Here is a 10,000-nt window from a genome sequence, read left to right on the forward strand (position 1 = left end):
AGAACATATACACACAGAGAAATATATACACACACAGAGAATATATAATATATACACACACACAGAAATATATACACACACAGAGAACATATACACACACACAGAGAACATATACACACACACAGAGAACATATACACACACACAGAGAACATATATACACACACAGAGAACATATACACACACAGAGAACATATACACACACACACACAGAGAAATATATACACACACAGAGAAATATACACACACACAGAGAATATATACACACAGAGAGAATATATACACACACAGAGAGAATATATACACATACACACACAGAGAAATATATACACACACAGAGAATATATACACACACAGAGAATATATACACACACACAGAGAAATATATACACACACACAGAGAATATATACACACACAGAGAATATATACACAGAGAAATATACACACACAGAGAAATATATAGACACAGAGAAATATATACACACACAGAAAATATACACACACACAGAGAAATATACACACACACAGAGAATATATATACACACACATACAGAACAGAGAACACACACACACACACAGAGAATATATATACACACACACAGAGAATATATACACACACAGAGAAATATATACACACACACACAGAGAAATATATACACACACAGAGAACATATACACACACAGAGAACATATACACACACAGAGAACATACACACACACAGAGAACATATACACACACAGAGAACATATACACACACACAGAGAACATATACACACAGAGAACATATACACACACAGACAGAACAAAATATATACACACACAGAGAACATATACACACACACAGAGAACATATACACACACACACACACACACAGAACATATACACACACACAGAGAACATATACACACACACAGAGAATATATAATAACAGAGAATATATATACACACAGAGAAATATACACACACACAGAGAATATATACACACACAGAGAAATATATACACACACACACACACAGAAACACACACACAGAGAACATATACACACACAGAGAACATATACACACAGAGAACACACACACACACACAGAGAACATATACACACACACAGAGAAATACACACACACACAGAGAATATACACACACACAGAGAATATACACACACACACACAGAAAGAGAATATACACACACAATAGAACATAGAGAACATATACACACACACACACAGAGAAACATATACACACACACAGAGAAATATACACACACACACACAGAATATATACACACACAGAGAATATACACACACAGAGAAACATATACACACACAGAGAATATATAATACACACACAGAAACACACAAATATAATATATACACACACACACAGAGAAACACACACACACAGAGAGAACACACACACACACAGAGAACACACACACACACAGAGACACACACACACACAGAGAACATATACACACACACAGACAACACACACACACACAGAACACACACACAGAACACATACACACACACACACACACACACACACACACAAGAACAGACACACACACACACACACACAGAGAACACACACACACACACACAGAGACACACACACACACACACACACACACACACACACACACACACACACACACACACAGAGAGAACACACACACACACACACACACACACACACACAGACACACACACACACACACACAGAGAGAACATACACACACAGAGAACATATACACACACACAGAGAACACACACACAGAGAACACACACACACACAGAGAAAACACACACACACACACACACACACACACACACACACACACACACACACAGAGACACACACACACACACACACACAGACACACACACACACACACAGAGAGAGAGAACACACACACACACAGAGAACACACACACACACACACACACACACACACAGAGAACACACACACACACAGAGAAACACACACACACACACACACACACACACACACACACACACACACACACACACAGAACACACACACACACAGAGAACACACACACACACACACAGAGAGAACACACACACACAGAGAACACACACACACACACACACACAGAGAAACACACACACACAGAGAACACACACACACACACACACACACACACACACAGAGAGAACACACACACACACACACACAGAGAGAACACACACACACACACACACAGAACACACACACACACAGAGAACACACACACACAGAGAACACACACACACACACACAGAGAGAACACACACACACACACACACACACACACAGAGAACACACACACACACACACACACAGAGAACACACACACACACACACAAATAGAGAACACACACACACACACACACACACACACACAAATAGAGAACACACACACACACACAGAGAGAACACACACACACACACACAAATAGAGAACACACACACACACACAGAGACACACACACACACACACACACACACACACACACACACACACACACACACACACACACACACAGAGAGAACACACACACACACACACAGAGAGAACACACACACACACACACACACACAGAGAACACACACACACACACACACAGAGAACACACACACACACACACACACACACACACACACAGAGAGAACACACACACACACACAGAACACACACACACACACAGAGAACACACACACACACTCACACAGAGAACACACACACACACACACACACACACACACACAGAGAACACACACACACACACACACACAGAGGGAACACACACACACACACACAGAGAGAACACACACACACACAGAGAGAGAACACACACACACACACACACAGACACACACACACACACACACAGAGAACACACACACACACACAGAGAGAAACACACACACACAGAGAACACACACACACACAGAGAGAGAACACACACACACAGAGAGAGAACACACACACACACACACACACAGAGAACACACACACACACAAACAGAACACACACACAGAGAGAGACACACACACACACACACACAGAGACACACACACACACACACACACAGAGAACACACACACACACACACACACAGAGAGAACACACACACACACAGAGAACACACACACACACACACACAGAGAGACACACACACACACACACAGAGAACACACACACACACACAGAGAGAACACACACACAGAACACACACACACACACACAGAGAGAACACACACACACACACAGAGAACACACACACACACAGAGAGAGAACACACACACACACACACACACAGAACACACACACACACACACAGAGAAACACACACACACACACACACACAGAGAACACACACACACACAGAGAGAACACACACACACAGAGAACACACACACACAGAGAACACACACACAGAGAGAACACACACACACACACAGAGAACACACACAGAGAACACACACACACAGAGAGAACACACACACACACACAAAGAGAACACACACACACAAACAGAGAACACACACACACACACACACAGAGAGAACACACACACACACACACACACACACACAGAGAACACACACACACACAGAAAACACACACACACACACACACACACACACACACAGAAACACACACAGACACATTGGAAGCAATTTTTCTTTCTCCCCACTATGGCCACGCCAAGACCCGCCCTTTAATAGCGTTCACACACCCTATTGGCAAGGCGTGCATGCTTACATGTACAGGTCCTATCCCCTGACCAATCCCCTATCGTTAACCCTAACCACTCGAGACCCGCCTTTTTTAATAGCGCTCACACACTACTATCGGGGTTCAGACGTTTTGGAAAAAACTGGGAAAGTTATGGCATTTGAAAATGCAAATTCCAGGCCTGGAAAGGTTTTGGAAACCTAAAATGTGATTAATAAATGTATTTTCACATTGTCTTAACCTCAGCGTTTATTCGGGAGCGATATTATGAATCCCTCTATGAACCACAGACATTATCATTCATGTTACAGTTAAACCTCTGAGGGTCAACTTTAGCACTGATTGGTATTCTTATTGAGAATGTCGACTGACATTTTCAGGAACACATAGTCATGGAAATTTGCCGGAAAAGTCATAGGAAAAGTCATGGAAAAACTCATGAAAATGAAATGAAAATGAAATGGAAAAGTCATGGAAAAAGTCATGGAAAAACTCATGAAAAAGTCATTGAAAAAGTCATGTAAAAGTCATGAAAAAGTCATGAAAAAAGTCATGAAAAAGCCATTGAAAAAGTCATTGAAAAGTCATGAAAAAGTCATTTAAAAAGTCATTGAAAAACTCATGGGAAAAGTCATGAAAAACTCATGAAAAGTCATTGAAAAAGTCATGTAAAACTCATGAAAAAAGTCATGAAAAAGTCATTGAAAAAGTCATTGAAAACTCATGAAAAACTCATGGGAAAAGTCATGTAAAACTCATGAAAAACTCATGGGAAAAGTCATTGGAAAAGTCATGAAAAAGTCATTGGGAAAGTCATTGGAAAACTCATGAAAAAGTCATTGGAAAAGTCATTGGAAAAGTCATTGAAAAAGTCATGTAAAACTCATGAAAAAAGTCATTGGAAAAGTCATTGAAAAAGTCATTGAAAAGTCATGAAAAAGTCATGAAAAAAGTCATTGGAAAAGTCATGAAAAAGTCATTGGAAAAGTCATTGAAAAACTCATTGGAAAAGTCATGAAAAAGTCATTGGAAAAGTCATTGGAAAAGTCATTGGAAAAGTCATTGAAAAAGTCATTAAAAAAAGTCATTGAAAAACTCATGGGAAAAGTCATTGAAAAAGTCATTGAAAAGTCATTGAAAAGTCATTGGAAAAGTCATTGAAAAACTCATGTAAAACTCATGGAAAAGTCATTGAAAAAATTGAAAAAGTCATTGAAAAAGTCATGGGAAAAGTCATGAAAAAGTCATTGAAAAAGTCATGTAAAACTCATGAAAAAGTCATGGGAAAAGTCATGAAAAAGTCATGTAAAACTCATGAAAAACTCATGGGAAAAGTCATGTAAAACTCATGAAAAAGTCATTGGGAAAGTCATTGAAAACTCATGTAAAACTCATTGGAAAAGTCATTGAAAAAGTCATGTAAAACTCATGAAAAAGTCATTGGAAAAGTCATTGAAAAAGTCATTGAAAAAGTCATGTAAAACTCATGTAAAAGTCATGAAAAAGTCATTGGAAAAGTCATGAAAAAGTCATTGAAAAGTCATTGAAAAAGTCATTGAAAAACTCATGGGAAAAGTCATGAAAAAGTCATTGGAAAAGTCATGAAAAAGTCATTGGAAAAGTCATTAAAAAGTCATTGAAAAACTCATGGGAAAAGTCATGAAAAACTCATGAAAAAGTCATTGGAAAAGTCATTGAAAAAGTCATGTAAAACTCATGAAAAAGTCATGGAAAACTCATGAAAACTCATGGGAAAAGTCATTGGAAAAGTCATGAAAAAGTCATGTAAAACTCATGAAAAAGTCATTGGAAAAGTCATGAAAAAGTCATTGGAAAAGTCATTGAAAAACTCATGTAAAACTCATGGAAAAGTCATTGAAAAAATCATTGAAAAAGTCATTGAAAACCCATGAAAAAGTCATGGGAAAAGTCATTGGAAAAGTCATGAAAAAGTCATTGGGAAAGTCATTGAAAAACTCATGTAAAACTCATGGAAAAGTCATTGAAAAGTCATTGAAAAGTCATTGAAAAAGTCATGTAAAACTCATGAAAAAGTCATTGGAAAAGTCATTGAAAAAGTCATGTAAAACTCATGAAAAGTCATGAAAAAGTCATGAAAAAGTCATTGGAAAGTCATGAAAAGTCATTGAAAAAGTCATTGAAAAGTCATTAAAAAGTCATTGAAAAACTCATGGGAAAACTCATGAAAAACTCATGAAAAAGTCATTGAAAAACTCATTGGAAAAGTCATTGAAAAAGTCATGGAAAACTCATGGGAAAAGTCATGAAAAAGTCATTGGAAAAGTCATTGAAAAACTCATGTAAAACTCATGGAAAAGTCATTGAAAAAAATCATTGAAAAGTCATTGGAAAAGTCATTGAAAAAGTCATGTAAAACTCATGAAAAAGTCATGTAAAACTCATGAAAAGTCATTAGAAAAGTCATTGAAAAAGTCATTGAAAAAGTCATGTAAAACTCATGAAAAGTCATTGAAAAAGTCATTGAAAAAGTCATGTAAAACTCATGGGAAAAGTCATGTAAAACTCATGAAATGTCATGAAAAGTCATGGGAAAAGTCATTGAAAAACTCATGGAAAAGTCATTGGAAAAGTCATTGAAAAAGTCATGTAAAACTCATGAAAAAGTCATGGGAAAAGTCATTGAAAAACTCATGGAAAAGTCATTGAAAAGTCATGTAAAACTCATGAAAAGTCCTTGGAGAAGTCATTAGAAAAGTCATTGAAAAGTCATTAGAAAAGTCATTGAAAAAGTCATGTAAAACTCATGAAAAAGTCATTGAAAAAGTCATTGAAAAAGTCATGTAAAACTCATGAAAAACTCATGGGAAAGTCATTGAAAAGTCATTGAAAAAGTCATGTAAAACTCATGAAAACTCATGGGAAAGTCATTGAAAAAGTCATTGGAAAAGTCATGGAAAAGTACTGGTTAAAATGCATATGAACCCTGGAGTACGTGGTGTCACGGGGCTGTCTTCTCTTCCAGAGCATGGACCACTTCGACGACATCGGCCCCAGCGTGGTGATGGCGTCTCCGGTATGATGCAGAGCGGCCTGTCCAGAGAGCTGTTTGAGAGCTGGTGCACCGACAAGAGGAACGGAGTCATCATCGCTGGTACTGCGTGGAGGGAACGCCGCCAAGGTGGGTTTTTAATTGAAGGGTATTAGAGCCAGCCCCATGTAACCAGGGTATTAGAGCCAGACCCGCGTAACCAGGGTATTAGAGCCAGACCCATGTAACCAGGGTATTAGAGCCAGACCCATGTAACCAGGGTATTAGAGCCAGCCCCATGTAACCAGGGTATCAGAGCCAGATCCATGTAACCAGGGTATTAGAGCCAGATCCATGTAACCAGGGTATTAGAGCCAGCCCCATGTAACCAGGGTATTAGAGCCAGACCCGTGTAACCAGGGTATTAGAGCCAGACCCATGTAACCAGGGTATTAGAGCCAGCCCCATGTAACCAGGGTATCAGAGCCAGACCCATGTAACCAGGGTATTAGAGCCAGACCCATGTAACCAGGGTATTAGAGCCAGACCCGTGTAACCAGGGTATTAGAGCCAGACCCATGTAACCAGGGTATTAGAGCCAGCCCCATGTAACCAGGGTATCAGAGCCAGACCCATGTAACCAGGGTATTAGAGCCAGACCCATGTAACCAGGGTATTAGAGCCAGACCCAACCAGGGTATTAGAGCCAGACCCATGTAACCAGGGTATTAGAGCCAGACCCCAGGGTATTAGAGCCAGACCCAGGGTAACCAGGGTATTAGAGCCAGACCCATGTAACCAGGGTATTAGAGCCAGCCCCATGTAACCAGGGTATTAGAGCCAGCCCCATGTAACCAGGGTATCAGAGCCAGACCCATGTAACCAGGGTATTAGAGCCAGACCCATGTAACCAGGGTATTAGAGCCAGACCCATGTAACCAGGGTATTAGAGCCAGACCCGCGTAACCAGGGTATTAGAGCCAGACCCATGTAACCAGGGTATTAGAGCCAGACCCATGTAACCAGGGTATTAGAGCCAGACCCATGTAACCAGGGTATTAGAGCCAGACCCATGTAACCAGGGTATTAGAGCCAGACCCATGTAACCAGGGTATTAGAGCCAGACCCATGTAACCAGGGTATTAGAGCCAGCCCCATGTAACCAGGGTATTAGAGCCAGACCCGTGTAACCAGGGTATTAGAGCCAGACCCATGTAACCAGGGTATCAGAGCCAGACCCATGTAACCAGGGTATTAGAGCCAGACCCATGTAACCAGGGTATTAGAGCCAGACCCGCTGTAACCAGGGTATTAGAGCCAGACCCATGTAACCAGGGTATTAGAGCCAGACCCATGTAACCAGGGTATTAGAGCCAGACCCATGTAACCAGGGTATTAGAGCCAGCCCCATGTAACCAGGGTATTAGAGCCAGCCCCATGTAACCAGGGTATTAGAGCCAGACCCGTGTAACCAGGGTATTAGAGCCAGACCCATGTAACCAGGGTATTAGAGCCAGACCCATGTAACCAGGGTATCAGAGCCAGACCCATGTAACCAGGGTATTAGAGCCAGACCCATGTAACCAGGGTATTAGAGCCAGACCCGCTGTAACCAGGGTATTAGAGCCAGACCCATGTAACCAGGGTATTAGAGCCAGACCCATGTAACCAGGGTATTAGAGCCAGACCCATGTAACCAGGGTATTAGAGCCAGACCCATGTAACCAGGGTATTAGAGCCAGACCCATGTAACCAGGGTATTAGAGCCAGACCCGCGTAACCAGGGTATTAGAGCCAGACCCGCGTAACCAGGGTATTAGAGCCAGACCCATGTAACCAGGGTATTAGAGCCAGACCCATGTAACCAGGGTATTAGAGCCAGACCCACGTAACCAGGGTATTAGAGCCAGACCCATATAACCAGGGTATTAGAGCCAGACCCATGTAACCAGGGTATTAGAGCCAGACCCATGTAACCAGGGTATTAGAGCCAGACCCATGTAACCAGGGTATTAGAGCCAGACCCATGTAACCAGGGTATTAGAGCCAGACCCATGTAACCAGGGTATTAGAGCCAGACCCGCATAACCAGGGTATTAGAGCCAGACCCGCATAACCAGGGTATTAGAGCCAGACCCGCATAACCAGGGTATTAGAGCCAGACCCGCATAACCAGGGTATTAGAGCCAGACCCGCATAACCAGGGTATTAGAGCCAGACCCGCATAACCAGGGTATTAGAGCCAGACCCGCGTAACCAGGGTATTAGAGCCAGACCCGCTGTAACCAGGGTATTAGAGCCAGACCCGTGTAACCAGGGTATTAGAGCCAGACCCGTGTAACCAGGGTATTAGAGCCAGACCCGTGTAACCAGGGTATTAGAGCCAGACCCATGTAACCAGGGTATTAGAGCCAGACCCGTGTAACCAGGGTATTAGAGCCAGACCCGTGTATCAGAGCCAGACCCGTGTAACCAGGGTATTAGAGCCAGATCCATTTAACCAGGGTATTAGAGCCAGACCCATGTAACCAGGGTATTAGAGCCAGACCCATGTAACCAGGGTATTAGAGCCAGACCCATGTAACCAGGGTATTAGAGCCAGACCCATGTAACCAGGGTATTAGAGCCAGACCCATATAACCAGGGTATTAGAGCCAGACCCATATAACCAGGGTATTAGAGCCAGACCCATGTAACCAGGGTATTAGAGCCAGACCCATGTAACCAGGGTATTAGAGCCAGACCCATGTAACCAGGGTATTAGAGCCAGACCCGCATAACCAGGGTATTAGAGCTAGACCCGCATAACCAGGGTATTAGAGCCAGACCCATGTAACCAGGGTATTAGAGCCAGACCCATGTAACCAGGGTATTAGAGCCAGACCCATGTAACCAGGGTATTAGAGCCAGACCCATGTAACCAGGGTATTAGAGCGAGACCCGTGTAACCAGGGTATTAGAGCCAGACCCATGTAACCAGGGTATTAGAGCCAGACCCATATAACCAGGGTATTAGAACCAGACCCACATAACCAGGGTATTAGAACCAGACCCACATAACCAGGGTATCAGAGCCAGACCCACATAACCAGGGTATCAGAGCCAGACCCACATAACCAGGGTATTAGAGCCAAACCCATGTAACCAGGGTATTAGAGCCAGACCCATGTAACCAGGGTATCAGAGCCAGACCCATATAACCAGGGTATTAGAACCAGACCCACATAACCAGGGTATCAG

The 10,000-nt window shown here is 42.2% G+C and overlaps 1 pseudogene; it reads left to right on the forward strand.

The window, feature by feature from the left end:
- The window catches only part of LOC114572898 (cleavage and polyadenylation specificity factor subunit 3-like), a 48,277-nt pseudogene that overhangs the window by 22,986 nt on the left and 15,291 nt on the right, over positions 1-10,000 (forward strand).

Source organism: Perca flavescens, chromosome 18 (genome assembly GCF_004354835.1).
Source record: "Perca flavescens isolate YP-PL-M2 chromosome 18, PFLA_1.0, whole genome shotgun sequence".
Taxonomy (NCBI): domain Eukaryota; kingdom Metazoa; phylum Chordata; class Actinopteri; order Perciformes; family Percidae; genus Perca; species Perca flavescens.